We start from the raw sequence: 19270 nt of genomic DNA, 5'->3' as shown, positions 1-19270 counted from the left end.
GGTAGAACACAAAGATAGGAGCTTGTGGTTTGGTATTGATGCCTTTTATGTTTACCCGTCTTCCCGCACATGGTGCATAAGTGGGGAACACTTAGGCCTCATACACACAGCCGTTGTTGGCCTGTACCAGTAGTGTGGGTCGCAAATTGCGGTATGCAATGCACAGGCACTGACCATGTGCCCACCGTAAGCGGACCCATTCACTTGAATGGGGGGGATCTCTGAATGGCACTGTTATGGGGGGGGGGGATCTCTGGATGGCACTGTTATGGGGGGGGGATCTCTGAATGGCACTGTTATGGGGGGGAATCTCTGAATGGCACTGTTATGGGGGGGAATCTCTGAATGGCACTGTTATTGGGGGGGGAATCTCTGAATGGCACTGTTATTGGGGGGGAATCTCTGAATGGCACTGTTATTGGGGGGGGAATCTCTGGATGCCACTGTTATGGGGGGGGGATCTCTGGATGCCACTGTTATAGGGGGGGGATCTCTGGATGCCACTGTTATGGGGGGGGGATCTCTGGATGCCACTGTTATGGGGGGGGGATCTCTGGATGCCACTGTTATGGGGGGGGATCTCTGGATGCCACTGTTATGGGGGGGGATCTCTGGATGCCACTGTTATGGGGGGGGGATCTCTGGATGCCACTGTTATGGGGGGGGGATCTCTGGATGCCACTGTTATGGGGGGGGGGATCTCTGGATGCCACTGTTATGGGGGGGGGATCTCTGGATGCCACTGTTATGGGGGGGGGATCTCTGGATGCCACTGTTATGGGGGGGGGATCTCTGGATGCCACTGTTATGGGGGGGATCTCTGGATGCCACTGTTATGGGGGGGGGGGATCTCTGGATGCCACTGTTATGGGGGGGGGGATCTCTGGATGCCACTGTTATGGGGGGGGGGGGGGCTCTGGATGCCACTGTTATGGGGGGGGGGATCTCTGGATGCCACTGTTATGGGGGGGGATCTCTGGATGCCACTGTTATGGGGGGGGGATCTCTGGATGGCACTGTTATGGGGGGGGTCTCTGGATGGCACTGTTATGGGTGGGGGGTCTCTGGATGGCACTGTTATGGGGGGGGGATCTCTGGATGGCACTGTTATGGGGGGGGATCTCTGGATGGCACTGCTATGGGGGATCTGTGGATGACACTTCTATGGGGGGGAGAATCTGTGGATGACCCTGCTATGGGGGGGGGTGGAGGATCTGTGGATGACACTAGCGGCAGGGAAGTCCGGCAGGCTGTTCCGGCGGGTGAACAGCCTGTCAGATCCGTCCTGCCGCTAGTTCACTTGTGCCCCCGGACTGCCGCTCCGTCCCCATAGGAAATACTATGCAGTAGGGCTGCACGATATGGGAATTTTGTGCGATTGCGATTAGGGCCCTAAAAATTGCGATAACGATATGCAATGCGATATTTTAAGGGAATTGTGCTAGAGGTCTATTTGCTGTGGATGGCACTGTTATGGGGGGGGGGGTCTGTAGATGGCACTGCTATGGGGGCGGGATCTGTGGAGGACACTGCTATGGGGGCGGTTTCTGTGGAGGACACTGCTATGGGGGCGGGATCTGTGGAGGACACTGCTATGGGGGCGGGATCTGTGGAGGACACTGCTATGGGGGCGGGATCTGTGGAGGACACTGCTATGGGGGCGGGATCTGTGGAGGACACTGCTATGGGGGCGGGATCTGTGGAGGACACTGCTATGGGGGCGGGATCTGTGGAGGACACTGCTATGGGGGCGGGATCTGTGGAGGACACTGCTATGGGGGCGGGATCTGTGGAGGACACTGCTATGGGGGCGGGATCTGTGGAGGACACTGCTATGGGGGCGGGATCTGTGGAGGACACTGCTATGGGGGCGGGATCTGTGGAGGACACTGCTATGGGGGCGGGATCTGTGGAGGACACTGCTATGGGGGCGGGATCTGTGGAGGACACTGCTATGGGGGCGGGATCTGTGGAGGACACTGCTATGGGGGCGGGATCTGTGGAGGACACTGCTATGGGGGCGGGATCTGTGGAGGACACTGCTATGGGGGCGGGATCTGTGGAGGACACTGCTATGGGGGCGGGATCTGTGGAGGACACTGCTATGGGGGCGGGATCTGTGGAGGACACTGCTATGGGGGCGGGATCTGTGGAGGAAACTGCTATGGGGGCGGGATCTGTGGAGGACACTGCTATGGGGGCGGGATCTGTGGAGGACACTGCTATGGGGGCGGGATCTGTGGAGGACACTGCTATGGGGGCGGGATCTGTGGAGGACACTGCTATGGGGGCGGGATCTGTGGAGGACACTGCTATGGGGGCGGGATCTGTGGAGGACACTGCTATGGGGGCGGGATCTGTGGAGGACACTGCTATGGGGGCGGGATCTGTGGAGGACACATATATAGCATCTCATGCTATGTGCCATCCAAAGATCCCCCCCATAACAGTGTCCCTGTAGTGTGAATGACCCCCAATACAGGGGCTAGGGGCCGGCATCTGGATTAGGAATGACAGCGGGGATCAGTGCAGTGCAGTCCCTGTCCCAGTGCCAGCCCCGCTCACTATTGTATAATCTTATCTAACCTGTAGGCATTGTTAAAATATAATAATCATGTGTAATCCAGCTGTATTACTTGCAACTAAATTCCGTAGCCTGCTCCATTCATATAGTGGGCGGCGCAGGTGTATGACGTAGTCAGTAATGCACCGCCCACCCTCCCGGCCTGCCTCCTACGGAACTTGTTGTAAGTAATACAGCTGAATTACACATTATTATATTTTAACAATGCCTACAGGTTAGATAGGATTATACAACAGTGAGCGGGGCCGATGCATTAGGCTGGGTTCACACGGGCGTTGCGGGTGACGTGCGGGAAAAGTTGCGGGTGCGTTGCGAGATTTTTTCCCGCGAGTGCAAAGCGTTTTAATGCGTTTTGCACGTGCCTGAGAAAAATCGGCATGTTTGGTACCCAGACCCGAACCTCTTCACATGGTGATGGACCATGTGATGAGCGCAGTGACGTCACCTCAGGTCCTTTTCCTCCAAGGTCCTCAAAGAAGAAGCCGGGCTGCGCGAACAAGTGGATGAGGCGAGTTAAATTATTTTTTTATTTTTTTTAACCCCTCCATCCCTATTTTACTTAGCATTCTGTATTAAAGGGTTTCTATCACTTCGTATGACATAATTAGCTGTCAGACACTAGCGATCCGCTAGTGTCTGCTCTGGCCAACCATCCTAATATAGCAGCTTTTGGGGCAGCCGTTTTGCTAAAAAAAAAACTTTTATAAATATGCTAATGAGCCTCTAGGTGCTATGTGGGCGTCATTAGCACCTAGAGGCTCCGTCTACCTTCATACACAGCCACCGCCCAGCGCGTCCCTCCAGCCCGCCCATCTCCTGCTGAATGCGATCCTCCGTGTGACGCAGCAGACGAATTCTCGCGCATGCGCAGTGCGCGGCTGTATTCGGCGCATGCGCAGTGAATGTCTGACCGCTTCCCTGCTCAGACATCTCCACTGCGCCTGCGCCGATGACGTCATAGTGCTCCAAGGAACAGGCGCAGTGGAGATGTCTGAGCAGGGAAGCGGTCAGACATTCACTGCGCATGCGCCGAATACAGCCGCGCACGGCGCATGCGCGAGAATTCGTCCGCTGCGTCACACGGAGGATCGCATTCAGCAGGAGATGGGCGGGCTGGAGGGACGCGCTGGGCGGTGGCTGTGTATGAAGGTAGACGGAGCCTCTAGTTGCTAATGACGCCCACATAGCACCTAGAGGCTCATTAGCATATTTATAAAAGTTATTTTTTTAGCAAAACGGCTGCCCAAAAAGCTCTTATATTAGGATGGTTGGCCAGAGCAGATACTAGCGGATCGCTAGTGTCTGACAGCTAATTATGTCATACGAAGTGATAGAAACCCTTTAAGAATGCTATTATTGTCCCTTATAACCATGTAAAATAATAATGATCGGGTCCCCATCCCGATCATCCCCTAGAAAACATGAGTGAAAATCGCACCGCATCCGCACTGGATTGCGATTTTCACGCAGCCCCATTCACTTTTATGGGGCCTGCATTGCGTGAAAAACGCACAATATAGAGCATGCTGCGATTTTCACGCAATACACAAGTGATGTGGGAAAATCACCACTCATGTGCACAGCCCCATTGAAGTGAATGGGTCCAGATGCGTTCACCTCACGCATTGCACCCGCGTGGAAATCTCGCCCGTGTGAAAGAGGCCTTACAATACAGGGACTGCATCGGTCGCCGCTGTCATTCCTAATCCAGATGCCGGCCCCCAGCCCCGCCTCCCTCTGTTGATACACCCGCCAACCGCGCTGTGCGGCGGCCGTGTATCATTGTAGGTAATCGCAGCATTTTTGGGTAGGCCAAATCGCAATCGTCGATTATCGCGATACGATTGCTTTGGCGATATATCGTGCAGGCCTACTATGCAGCAGCCTCCTGTCAGTCATTCACAAAGACAGGGGCTGCTGCACACAAGCTCCGGTCCTCCGATTGCTACACGGGGAGCAGGAGCAAAACCGAAAGCGCCGCGCTTTCGGTTTTCAGCGCGCTCAGATGCCGTCAGGATTGACCACGGCATCTGAGGGGTTAAATGTCCGCAATCGGCATTACTGCAGGTTGCGGACATGAGCCGCGGGTGTCTGCTATAAGAAGCAGGCGGCCACCCCCGGCTATTGTGCCCGCACCGCTCAGGAGCGGGCGCCATCTTTAAACCCCCGCCCGATGACGTACATGTATGTAATCGGGCGTGAAAGGGTTGAGAGGCATTCAGTTTTGATTCTTCATAATACAAGTCTATGGGCAGCAGAACGAATCCATTATGCAGGTGTCCAGTCCTGCATAACGGAAACGGGACGGATCCGTTATGCTGCCCATAGACTTGTATTATGACGGAATGCAAAACGGAAGCCTTTAAAAAGGCATTCCGTTTTGCTTTCCGTTATAATAGAAGTCTATGGGAATCATAATGGACCCGTCCCGTTTCCGTTATGCAGAACGGACAAAAAAAAAAAAAAGTCCTGTCGACAGGACTTTGTTTTCAGTCTTGCATAACGGGAACCAGGCGGATCCGTTACGATTCCCATAGACTTCTATTATGACGAATGAAAACAAAATGCCTCTTAAAAGCTTCCATTTTGACTTCCGTCTTATGGATTCCTTTATTTTCCGTTATAACCATGTTATAACAGAAAGCCATAACGGACTCCATAACACTGATGTGAACCCGCCCTAAGGACCATAAAACATTCAGTCGAAAAGCTGGGTGACAGGTAGGGTTGCCACCTTTCCCAACAAAAAATACCAGCCAAGTTAAGCCACACCCCAAAATGGGTGTGGTTGTGGGGGCATGGCTTAAAGGGCTTCTACCACCAGAAATACCGTTATGTAGCTGACTGATATAGCGATGCGCCAATGTCAGCACTACATAAAGTGCGTTTCTAACATTACTTCCTGCAGCCGTTTTAATATAAAAAGCACTTTTATTATATGCTAATGAGCCTCTAGGTGCTATGTGGGCGTAAAATCAGCACCTAGAGGCTCCGTCCACTCACCCAGGTCCCCTGTTCTGCCAGACCCGCTCCTCTTGATTGATGCCACGGTCCACTGCATCGTTGACGAAATCCCGCGCCTGCGCCGTTCACTTCTGTCTTCAGCGCAGGCGCAGTGAGTGAAGGCCGCTCTCCTGGTGCCGGCTTCCTCACTGTGACGTAGTCGGCGCAGGCGCAGTGAGGAATCCGGCATCAGGAGAGCGGCCTTCACTCACTGCGCCTGCGCCGAAGACAGAAGTGAACGGCGCAGGCGCGGGATTTCGTCAACGATGCGGTGGACCGTGCCATCAATCAAGAGGAGCTGGGCGGGCAGAACAGGGGACCTGGGAGGGATAATGGGTGAGTGGACGGAGCCTCTAGGTGCTGATTTTACGCCCACATAGCACCTAGAGGCTCATTAGCATATAATAAAAGTGCTTTTTTTTTTACAAAAACGGCTGCAGGAAGTAATGTTAGAAACATACTGTTATGTAGTGCTGACATTGGCGTATCGCTTATGTCAGTCAGCTACATAACAGTATTTCTGGTGGTAGAAACCCTTTAACACAGGGTGCTGTCATATTGTGGCTCACAATAATATTAATGCCTTCATTAGCACCCCCAGAACTAATAATGCCCCTATAATTAATAATGCCCCCATTAGCATCCCCCAGCATTAATAATGCCCCTCAGTAATATTAATGCTCCCTTTAGTGCACCCTAGAATTAATGCCCCCCAGAAGGAATAATGCCCCCATTAGTGCCTTCTCAGCGTTTGCAAAAATTAAAATTAAAATAAAAGCACTCACCTCCTCCATTTGCTCGCGCTGTGGTGAGCGCCCCCTGCTGACTGGAGGACAGGACCGACGCTCCTGCGTGATGACGTCTCACAGGTCCTGTCCTCCAGTCAGCAGCGACAGTTCTGTGGGGGTAGGAGGCTGTACTAATGAGCGCTCCACAATGGAAGCGCTCGTTAGTAACAGGCCTTGTAGAAAAAATAATAATAATTCTGGCACGGCCACTAAAATGCCAGCCTTGCCAGTGAGATACCAGCCGGATGGCAACCCTAGTGACAGGAGGGCTCACCGTTTGGAGCGTGCGCAGTAATATCTACAAGGACAAAGGTGGAAACGGAGTCTTTTAAATCTCCAGCTGTTTGGCGGCGTCCGCGTCGCATGTATGACGTCACCCAGCAGCTGCCTCCTCCTCCGCTTCAGCCCGCTATTCACGGGGAGGCCGGATGAGCTTGAGCTCTGCCCACGGCCCATCCACTGCCGCCGCCGCCGCTCAGGCAATAACTCCGTGTGCTCACCTATAACCTGCTGTAAATCTTACTGATCCCTTCGGCACTTGTTGCAGAAAGAAAAAAACTCGTCTGTCTGTTGCTAAGGAGGCGCTTATATGGTCACGTGTTTCATTAACCCTTTATACTGTTATATCTTCTGCCAAGTTGTAAATCTGTGCTGCCGAAGGACGATCAGGAAGCAGTGTATAGCGGGGGATCTTTACACAGTAGACCTGCAGTGCAGAGGTGGTACAGAAGGGAGACACCTAGAGGCTGGCAGTGATTTTTTTTTTTGCACAGAAAACTGGTAAAAACTGTGTCTTGCAGTTTGACATTGGTCACACTGATAATTAGGGTACATTCACATGACCGTATTTTTGGCTCCGCATCCATTCTGCAATTTTGCGGAACAGGTACGGACCCATTCATTTCAATAGGGCTGCAAAAGATGCGGACAGCACACAATGTGCTGTCCGCATCCGTAGATCCGTTCCGTGGCCCCGCAAAAAAGATAGATCATGTCCTATTCTTGTCCGCAATAGGCCGGTATCCGTGTTATGCGGATCCGCAATTGCGGCCCGCCAAACACATACAGTTGTGGCCAAAAATTTATGAGAATGATACAAATATTAGTTTTCACCAAGTTTGCTGCTAAACTGCTTTTAGATCTTTGTTTCAGTTGTTTCTGTGATGTAGTGAAATATAATTACACGCACTTCATACGTTTCAAAGGCTTTTATCGACAATTACATGACATTTATGCAAAGAGTCAGTATTTGCAGTGTTGGCCCTTCTTTTTCAGGACCTCTGCAATTCGACTGGGCATGCTCTCAATCAACTTCTGGGCCAATTCCTGACTGATAGCAACCCATTCTTTCATAATCACTTCTTGGAGTTTGTCAGAATTAGTGGGTTTTTGTTTGTCCACCCGCCTCTTGAGGATTGACCACAAGTTCTCAATGGGATTAAGATCTGGGGAGTTTCCAGGCCATGGACCCAAAATGTCAACGTTTTGGTCCCCGAGCCACTTAGTTATCACTTTTGCCTTATGGCACGGTGCTCCATCGTGCTGGAAAATGCATTGTTCTTCACCAAACTGTTGTTGGATTGTTGGAAGAAGTTGCTGTTGGAGGGTGTTTTGGTACCATTCTTTATTTATGACTGTGTTTTTGGGCAAAATTGTTAGTGAGCCCACTCCCTTGGATGAGAATCAACCCCACACATGAATGGTCTCAGGAGGCTTTACTGTTGGCATGACACAGGACTGATGGTAGCGCTCACCTTTTCTTCTCCGGACAAGCCTTTTTCCAGATGCCCCAAACAATCGGAAAGAGGCTTCATCGGAGAATATGACTTTGCCCCAGTCCTCAGCAGTCCATTCACCATACTTTCTGCAGAAGATCAATCTGTCCCTGATGTTTTTTTTGGAGAGAAGTGGCTTCTTTGCTGCCCTTCTTGACACCAGGCCATCTTCCAAAAGTCTTCGCCTCACTGTGCGTGCAGATGCGCTCACACCTGCCTGCTGCCATTCCTGAGCACTGGTGGTGTAGCGTTACATTACCCTACCTCGTGAGATTTCCCTACCTCCTGACTTTCTGTCGCATCGGAGATGACGTATGGGGGCGTGCCTTAGGTTTGACCATCTGCGCATGAGCAAAAGGACAGTATAGGGAAAATCTCACTGCCAATTTTAGCAGCACACCGGGACACTGCGCATGCGTCGGGGAGCCGAGGTAGGGAAATATTACGGCCCAGTGCGCAAGCGCGGTTAACTCATGAAAATCCACCCGATATACGCGCCTGCGCAGTGTGGGGGTAGGGGAAAATTACGTCCCAGTGTGCAAGCGCCGAGGGAAGTATAAATATCCATTTCAAAAGCGCTTTTAACCCTTTGCAGGAGCTATTCTCATATTGGTTCTTGAGTGATTGTTATCTTATATATAGGTTCTATTATATAGGGGGGTCTGTCTGCGCAGTATATGGGGGGGGTCTGTCTGCGCAGTATATGGGGGGGTCTGTCTGCGCAGTATATGGGGGGGGTCTGTCTGCGCAGTATATGGGGGGGGTCTGTCTGCGCAGTATATGGGGGGGTCTGTCTGCGCAGTATATGGGGGGGGTCTGTCTGCGCAGTATATGGGGGGGGTCTGTCTGCGCAGTATATGGGGGGGTCTGTCTGCGCAGTATATGGGGGGTCTGTCTGCGCAGTATATGGGGGGGGTCTGTCTGCGCAGTATACGGGGGGGTCTGTCTGCGCAGTATACGGGGGGGTCTGTCTGCGCAGTATACGGGGGGGTCTGTCTGCGCAGTATATGGGGGTCTATCTGCGCAGTATATGGGGGGGTCTGTCTGCGCAGTATATGGGGGGTCTGTCTGCGCAGTATATGGTGGGGGTCTGTCTGTGCAGTATACGGGGGTCTGTCTGCGCAGTATATTTGAGTGGTCTGTGCAGCATATTGGTGTGCTTTCTGTGCAGTATATGGGTGGCTACGCAGTATATTGAAGTTGTCTGCGCAATATATTTGGGGATGGATGTGCAGTATATTGGGGGATCGATGTGCAGTATATTGGGGGATGGATGTGCAGTATATTTGGGGGGGCAGTGTATTATATTTGTGGGCTGTGTGTTAGATGTGGAGCTGTGCAGCACGTGTGGCCTGTGTGTTCAATGTGTACAACCCAAGTTTAATAAAAAATAATTCCCTAGATCTCCGATGCCATGGCATGTTTTTTGCTACGAAACTGCAGCCATCTCGTCACTCGGAGAAGGATGAGAAGCTGCCCCCCAGCCAGAGGGACTGCCCCACATCTGCCACCAAATCCGTCGCTCACTGGATTCTGTCATCTCCGTCTCTGTGTCTCCCACAATCTGTGTGTCTGTCTGCTGTGTATATGTGGACCGTCAGTCTGCTGCACTGCGTCTGTTCTGCCATTTACTCTAACCATTTAAAAAAAAAAATTTCTTGTGTCACAACTCTGACCAGCATGTTCTCCTATGGAACACAAAGTAGCTGAAGTAGAATGAAGAAGCCCATGTTGAGGCCCGCGCCCCCGGCTGGAGCAGTGAAGGGGCATCTGACACGTGACAAGCTGCTCCTGTTTGCACCGCTACTTCAGTATTGTGTACTGTGATCACCGCCAGTTCAGAGGTTGGCAACCATAGGCCGTCCACATGCTGTGAATTACATCTCCCATCATGCTGGCAAAGCATCATGGGAGGTGTAGTCCAAAACATCTGGAATACCAAATGTGGATGAATGAAAAGCATGGTGTGTGTGACTGGTCAGTAACAAGGGTTGGAGCCTTGACGTGGCGTTACTGCTCACATGTGTATCCATGTGCCAATTCAACCAATGTGAGTGACTGTAATACTGATGAGGTAACTATAAATACTGTGACGATGGAGAATTAATCTACCGTATCTCCTACACACTGCTTACACCGTGACCGTATCTCCTACACACTGCTTACACTGTGACCGTATCTCCTACACACTGCTTACACCGTGACCGTATCTCCTACACACTGCTTACACCGTGACCGTATCTCCTACACATCTCCTTATTTTTATATCAGTTCTCAATATAGGTGCGGGGAACAGCACCTATAAGACAATGGGGGCATATCCAAGCGATATGCCCCTATTGTCTGAGATTAGAAAACCCATTTTAAGGCCTCTTTCACACGACTGTATTCCCTACAAGTGGGCCATATGTCCCGAAGTGGCATTGATCGTGCCAACAGGAGTGCACACAATCATAGATGACAATGATGCAAGTCGAGCTTCCGGTGGGACTATTGTTTAGCACTAATAGATGATATGAGTGTGAGACAATCGCCCAGTGTGAGGCACAACATGAACAACATTATGATGCCATGTACTCCTGTACGCACCATCAATATGGCCCGTTAACTAACACTAGACATGTTTTAGTGCATATAGTCGTGTACAAGAGTCCAAAAGGTGTGGTCCGTGATCAGAGCTGAAACCGGACATAATTAAAATTTCAAGAAGACGGCCCCCTAGAGATTAGCAACGGAGCATTTACATGATTCAAAGCAAATGACAACCCTGGGGAACTGAATACATGAAGTGGGGGGACAGACTGTAATCCTACTCAATCAAGAAAGGATCAGCTGAACGGAGGCAAAAATGGAAACGAACGTGACAAAATGATCCGCATTACGGATCCTCAGAATGGCTTTCGTACGTTTCCATTTAGTCATTTTATATGCAGTGTGTAGGAGATACGGTCACGGTGTAAGCGGTGTGTAGGAGATACGGTCACGGTGTAAGCGGTGTGTAGGAGATACGGTCACGGTGTAAGCAGTGTGTAGGAGATACGGTCACGGTGTAAGCAGTGTGTAGGAGATACGGTCACGGTGTAAGCGGTGTGTAGGTGATACAGTCGCGGTGTAAGCGGTGTGTAGGAGATACGGTCACGGTGTAAGCAGTGTGTAGGAGATACGGTCACGGTGTAAGCAGTGTGTAGGAGATACGGTCACGGTGTAAGCGGTGTGTAGGAGATACGGTCATGGTGTAACCGGTGTGTAGGAGATACGGTCACGGTGTAAGCGGTGTGTAGGAGATACGGTCACGGTGTAACCGGTGTGTAGGAGATACGGTCACGGTGTAACCGGTGTGTAGGAGATACGGTCACGGTGTAACCGGTGTGTAGGAGATACGGTCACGGTGTAAGCGGTGTGTAGGAAATACGGTCACGGTGTAAGCAGTGTGTAGGAGATACGGTCACGGTGTAAGCAGTGTGTAGGAGATACGGTCACGGTGTAAGCAGTGTGTAGGAGATACGGTCACGGTGTAAGCAGTGTGTAGGAGATACGGTCGTTTAATTCTCCATCGTCGCAGTATTTAGTTACCTCATCAGTATTAGGGTCTATTCACACGTCCGTTGTTTCTTTCCTGATCTGTTCCGTTTTTTGCGGAACAGATCTGGACCAGATCTGTACCCATTCATTTTCAATGGGTCCTGAAAAAAAATCAGACATTGAGCTGTCCGATTTTTTTCAGGACCCATTGAAAATAAATGGGTACAGATCTGGTCCAGATCTGTTCCGCAAAAAACGGAACAGATCAGGAAAGAAACAACGGACGTGTGAATGGACCCTTACAGTCACTCACATTGGTTGAATTGGCACATGGATACACATGTGAGCAGTAACGCCACGTCAAGGCTCCAACCCTTGTTACTGACCAGTCACACACACCAAACTTTTCATTCATACGCATTTGGTGTTCCAGATGTTTTGGACTACACCTCCCATGATGCTTTGCCAGCATGATGGGAGATGTAATTCACAGCATGTGGACGGCCTATGGTTGCCAACCTCTGAACTGGCGGTGATCACAGTACACAATACTGAAGTAGCGGTGCAAACAGGAGCAGCTTGTCACGTGTCAGATGCCCCTTCACTGCTCCAGCCGGGGGCGCGGGCCTCAACATGGGCTTCTTCATTCCACTTCAGCTACTTTGTGTTCCATAGGAGAACATGCTGGTCAGAGTTGTGACACAAAAAAAAAAAAATTAAAATGGTTAGAGTAAATGGCAGAACAGACGCAGTGCAGCAGACCGACGGTCCACATATACACAGCAGACAGACACACAGATTGTGGGAGACACAGAGACGGAGATGACAGAATCCAGTGAGCGACGGATTTGGTGGCAGATGTGGGGCAGTCCCTCTGGCTGGGGGGCAGCTTCTCATCCTTCTCCGAGTGACGAGATGGCTGCAGTTTCGTAGCAAAAAACATGCCATGGCATCGGAGATCTAGGGAATTATTTTTTATTAAACTTGGGTTGTACACATTGAACACACAGGCCACACGTGCTGCACAGCTCCACATCTAACACACAGCCCACAAATATAATACACTGCCCCCCCCAATATACTGCACATCCATCCCCCAATATACTGCACATCCATCCCCCAATATACTGCACATCCATCCCCAAATATATTGCGCAGACAACTTCAATATACTGCGTAGATAGCCAACCATATACTGCACAGAAAGCACACCAATATGCTGCACAGACCACTCAAATATACTGCGCAGACAGACCCCCGTATACTGCACAGACAGACCCCCACCATATACTGCGCAGACAGACCCCCCCATATACTGCGCAGATAGACCCCCATATACTGCGCAGACAGACCCCCGTATACTGCGCAGACAGACCCCCCCCGTATACTGCACAGACAGACCCCCACCATATACTGCGCAGACAGACCCCCCCATATACTGCGCAGATAGACCCCCATATACTGCGCAGACAGACCCCCGTATACTGCGCAGACAGACCCCCCCCGTGTACTGCGCAGACAGACGACCCCCGTATACTGCGCAGACAGACGACCCCCGTATACTGCACAGACAGACGACCCCCGTATACTGCACAGACAGACGACCCCCGTATACTGCGCAGACAGACCCCCGTATACTGCGCAGACAGACCCCCCCATATACTGCGCAGACAGACCCCCCTATGTACTGTGCAGACAGACCCCCCATATACTGCACAGACAGACCCCCCCATATACTGCACAGACAGACCCCCCCATATACTGCGCAGACAGACCCCCCCATATACTGCGCAGACAGACCCCCCCATATACTGCACAGACAGACCGCCCCATATACTGCACAGACAGAACCCCCCCATATACTGCACAGACAGACCCCCCCATATACTGCACAGACAGACCCCCCCCCATATACTGTGCAAACAGACCCCCTATATAATAGAACCTATATATAAGATAACAATCACTCAAGAACCAATATGAGAATAGCTCCTGCAAAGGGTTAAAAGCGCTTTTGAAATGGATATTTATACTACCCTCGGCGCTTGCGCACTGGGACGTAATTTTTCCCTACCCCCACACTGCGCAGGCGCATAAATCGGGTGGATTTTCATGAGTTACCGCGCTTGCGCACTGGGTCGTAATATTTCCCTACCTCGGCTCCACGACGCATGCGCAGTGTCCCGGTGTGCTGCTAAAATCGGCAGTGAGATTTTCCCTATACTGTCCTTTTGCTCATGCGCAGATGGTCAAACCTAAGGCACGCCCCCATACGTCATCTCCGATGCGACAGGAAGTCAGGAGGTAGGGAAATCTCACGAGGTAGGGTAATGTAACGCTACAGTGGCACTCCGATCCCGCAGCTGAATCCTCTTTAGGAGACGATCCTGGCGCTTGCTGGACTTTCTTGGACGCCCTGAAGCCTTCTTAACAAGAATTGAACCTCTTTCCTTGAAGTTCTTGATGATCCTATAAATTGTTGATTGAGGTGCAATCTTAGTAGCCACAATATCCTTGCCTGTGAAGCCATTTTTATGCAACGCAATGATGGCTGCACGCGTTTCTTTGCATGGTTAACAATGGAAGAACAATGATTTCAAGCATCACCCTCCTTTTAACATGTCAAGTCTGCCTTTTTAACCCAATCAGCCTGACATAATGATCTCCAGCCTTGTGCTCGTCAACATTCTCACCTGAGTTAACAAGACGATTACTGAAATTATCTCAGCAGGTCCTTTAATGACAGCAATGAAATGCAGTAGAAAGGTTTTTTTGGGATTAAGTTAATTTTCATGGCAAAGAAGGACTATGCAATTCATCTGATCACTCTTCATAACATTCTGGAGTATATGCAAATTGCTATTATAAAAACTTAAGCAGCAACTTTTCCCATTTCCAATATTTATGTAATTCTCAAAACTTTTGGCCACAACTGTACAGTCGTGTGAATGTACCCTTTAAAGAGGACCTTTCACCGATCCTGACATTGTGAACTAAGTATCATGACATATACAGCGGCGCCCAGGAATCTCACTGCACTTATTATTATCCCTGGGCGCTGCTCCGTTCTCCCGTTATGTCCTCCGGTATGTTCGTGGACTTGGTTATAGTAGGCGGAGTCTGCCCTTGTTCTGCTGGGCGTCTCCTTCTCCTAGGCTGTAGCGCTGGCCAATCGCAGCGCAGAGCTCACAGCCTGGGAGAAGAAGATGCCCAGCAGAACAAGGGCAGACTCCGCCTACTATAACCAAGTCCCAGGACATAACGGGAGAACGGAGCGGCGCCCAGGGATAATAGTAAGTGAAGTGAGATCCCTGGGCGCCGCTGTATATGTCATGATACTTAGTTCACAATGTCATGATCGGTGAAAGGTCCTCTTTAAATGAGCACCCGTTAGTTAAGTGACAATAACATTTAAAGGATATACACTGCTCAAAAAAATAAAGGGAACACTTAAACAACACAATGTAACTCCAAGTCAATCACACTTCTGTGAAATCAAACTGTCCACTTAGGAAGCAACACTGAGTGACAATCAATTTCACATGCTGTTGTGCAAATGGGATAGACAACAGGTGGAAATTATAGGCAATTAGCAAGACACCCCCAATAAAGGAGTGGTTCTGCAGGTGGTGACTACAGACCACTTCTCAGTTCCTATGCTTCCTGGCTGATGTTTTGGTCACTTTTGAATGCTGGCGGTGCTTTCACTCTAGTGGTAGCATGAGACGGAGTCTACAACCCACACAAGTGGCTCAGGTAGTGCAGCTTATCCAGGATGGCACATCAATGCGAGCTGTGGCAAGAAGGTTTGCTGTGTTTGTCAGCGTAGTGTCCAGAGCATGGAGGCGCTACCAGGAGACAGGCCAGTACATCAGGAGACGTGGAGGAGGCCGTAGGAGGGCAACAACCCAGCAGCAGGACCGCTACCTCCGCCTTTGTGCAAGGAGGAGCACTGCCAGAGCCCTGCAAAATTACCTCCAGCAGGCCACAAATGTGCATGTGTCTGCTCAAACGGTCAGAAACAGACTCCATGAGGGCCCGACGTCCACAGGTGGGGGTTGTGCTTACAGCCCAACACCGTGCAGGACGTTTGGCATTTGCCAGAGAACACCAAGATTGGCAAATTCGCCACTGGCACCCTGTGCTCTTCACAGATGAAAGCAGGTTCACACTGAGCACATGTTACAGACGTGACAGAGTCTGGAGACGCCGTGGAGAACGTTCTGCTGCCTGCAACATCCTCCAGCATGACCGGTTTGGCATTGGGTCAGTAATGGTGTGGGGTGGTATTTCTTTGGAGGGCCACACAGCACTCCATGTGCTCGCCAGAGGTAGCCTGACTGCCATTAGGTACCGAGATGAGATCCTCAGACCCCTTGTGAGACCATATGCTGGTGCGGTTGGCCCTGGGTTCCTCCTAATGCAAGACAATGCTAGACCTCATGTGGCTGGAGTGTGTCAGCAGTTCCTGCAAGACGAAGGCATTGATGCTATGGACTGGCCCGCCCGTTCCCCAGACCTGAATCCAATTGAGCACATCTGGGACATCATGTCTTGCTCTATCCACCAACTGCACCACAAACTGTCCAGGAGTTGGCAGATGCTTTAGTCCAGGTCTGGGAGGAGATCCCTCAGGAGACCGTCCACCACCTCATCAGGAGCATGCACAGGCGTTGTAGGGAGGTCATACAGGTACGTGGAGGCCACACACACTACTGAGCCTCATTTTGACTTGTTTTAAGGACATTAAAGTTGGATCAGCCTGTAGTGTGTTTTTCCACTTTAATTTTGAGTGTGACTCCAAATCCAGACCTCCATGGGTAGAAAAATTTGATTTCCATTTTTTTATTTTTGTGTGATTTTGTTGTCAGCACATTCAACTATGTAAAGAACAAAAGTATTTCAGAAGAATATTTAATTAACTCAGATCTAGGATGTGTTATTTTTGTGTTCCCTTTATTTTTGAGCAGTGTATTTACACATGACAGATTTCTTGCAGAATGGGGTTTGCAATAACATAAGTTCTTGCTGCTAATGGAACTGATTTGAGTTACAGAAACTTCTGTGGTGGATAAATATACAAAAACACAGAAATATAGTGGCAATACTGGAGGAGCTGGTCAACCCCTAACACTGTAGCGTGTTTTTCATTGGGGGAGCAGCCCCACCGCATGTGGACCGCAGCAAACGACTATCCCCAGCAAAAAATGCATACGGTGGAGGATGTCGGCGCGGTCCACATGCACCACAAGGGCATCCTACACAAAACGGAGCATTGTGCGGATGAAAATACAATCATATAAATCACAGAAAAAATGCACCAAACGGATATGCCACTGACTATACTGGCTAGTCATAACTGCAGATATTAAAAGCGGAGACTTTCGCCAATATATTCCTGTCAGGAAAATATCGGAGCCCTTCATGCACCACGTCACGGTCACTCAGCATGGCAAAGGGTCCTACCACTACGCTAACTATGGTGTGAACAAGGTCTGAAGGTGATGTAATCCAGCTCACAGCCAAGCTTCCACACAAACGCCTAGCAGGACAACTAGTGCAATGTGAACAAATCCAGACTGTAAGCCACACCCATATCAGACCATGTGATGGAGGTCACCAGGCGCAAAAGAGTGTTTGAATGCCAGGTAAAGGCACATACACTACATATAAGACAAGACAAAAACACAGAAATATAGTGGCAATACTGGAGACTAGCCAGTATAGTCAGTGGCATATCCGTTTGGTGCATTTTTTCTGTGATTTATATGATTGTATTTTCATCCGCACAATGCTCCGTTTTGTGTAGGATGCCTTTGTGGTGCATGTGGACCGCGCCGACATCCTCCACCGTATGCATTTTTTGCTGGGGATAGTCGTTTGCTGTGGTCCACATGCGGTGGGGCTGCTCCCCCAATGAAAAACACGCTACAGTGTTAGGGGTTGAGCAGCTCCTCCAGTATTGCCACTATATTTCTGTGTTTGTGTCTTGTTTTATATGTAGTGTATGTGCCTTTACCTGGCATTCAAACACTCTTTTGCACCTGGTGACCTCCATCACATGGTCTGATATGGGTGTGGCTTACAGTCTGGCTTTGTTCACATTGCACTAGTTGTCCTGCTAGGCGTTTGTGTGGAAGCCTGGCTGTGAGATGGATTACATCACCTTCAGACCGTGTTCACACCATAGTTAGCGTAGGGGTGGATAAATATACCCATAAAAAGATGTAAAACAAGAACTAGTATTTCAGAAATACACCCACTTACAAACACATATGTGAAGAGCTCCATGGAGTAACATTGCGTCTTTCAGGATTCAGGTGTGAATGAGGCCTAAGGGCTCCGCACACAGTTTTGTCCCAGACTTTTTTGTTTTTGATCAGTGTTTTTGTAGCTTTTTTGAGACATTTTTTCCCCCATACAGTGTTTTACCATAAGGCATTTTAATACCATTTCTGCGTGCCTAGTAATTTTTGATTTATTTTTTTTAAGAGGAAAATACGTGCCCCAAGCTGTAATAAAAAAATAATAATAATAATACAATCACATAAAAAGCACCTCAGAGGTGAAAGAAAAAAAAACATCTGTACAAATAAGACTCTTTATCCTGCATTTAAGATTTCCTATATCTTAAATACAACATCTGGAGCTGGCACCAAAAAACACACCAGCCTAAATATATTTTCTAGCAGTCAGTCCTGTTAGATTAGGATGTTTGTAACATCTGCCACTAGAGGGCGCTATAGACCACAACAAGGAGGAGGTCCACTTGTAGATACACTGACATACATTTACCATTTAGGTTTATGAAGCACTTTGTTGATTATAAACTTAATTTTTGTATTTTTTTAAAATCACTTTTTGATTCGAACATAGGAACAGAATGCGGAGCAGCCATGCGGATATACACAAACAGAAAATGGAATGCATACAGAGTAATTTCTAGGGATGTCCCGATACCATTTTTTTAAGACCGAGTACGAGTACCGATACTTTTATTTAAGTACTCACCGATACCAATTACCGATACCAATTATGGTGTGGTAATGTTTTTACAGCAAATTCAAATTTAATTTAGTCATAGGGGAGATTTATCAAACCTTGTACAAAGAAATAGTGGCGCAGTTGCTGATAGCAATGAAAAAATCTAAAGCTGGAATTTGGTTGCTATGGACAACTGCTTTACTTTTCCTTTGTACAAGGGTTAATAAATGGGCATATAACAGTGTTTCCCAACCAATGTGCATCCAGCTGTTGCAAAACTACAACTCCCAGGATGCCCGGACAGCCTTTGGCTGTGCAGGCATGCTGGGAGGTGTAGTTTTGCAACAGCTCGAGGCACACTGGTTGGGGATCACTATTATATGCCCATCCCCCCCCCCACCTTATTTTATTATTCACTGTTTGTCTATTGTAACGTGAAATGGAGAGAAGTTAACAGAATTTCTCCTCCATTTCATGCACCACACCCGCCTGGCCTGCTGCAATCCTTTCTATGCAGATGCACCAGAGTACTGGGAGGAAGTGGCTTTAACTTCCTCCCAGTGCCAGTGTTCTGGCAAAACGGATCCGGCATTGCGGTCAGATCGCAAAAAAAA

General features: G+C 49.4%; 1 long non-coding RNA gene across 1 annotated transcript in view; it reads right to left on the bottom strand.

Annotated features, from left to right (window-relative positions):
* The window catches only part of LOC121008353, a 36263-nt gene extending 29506 nt beyond the window's left edge, over positions 1-6757 (bottom strand). Inside the window, exon 1 of the long non-coding RNA XR_005780564.1 lies at positions 6650-6757. This is a non-coding gene — a long non-coding RNA (uncharacterized LOC121008353). The remainder of the gene's footprint in view (positions 1-6649) is intronic.
* Between the last annotated feature and the right edge of the window lie 12513 nt (positions 6758-19270).

This window comes from Bufo bufo, chromosome 7 (genome assembly GCF_905171765.1).
Source record: "Bufo bufo chromosome 7, aBufBuf1.1, whole genome shotgun sequence".
Classification (NCBI taxonomy): Eukaryota; Metazoa; Chordata; class Amphibia; order Anura; family Bufonidae; genus Bufo; species Bufo bufo.
This window is presented reverse-complemented; position numbering and strand designations above follow the sequence as displayed.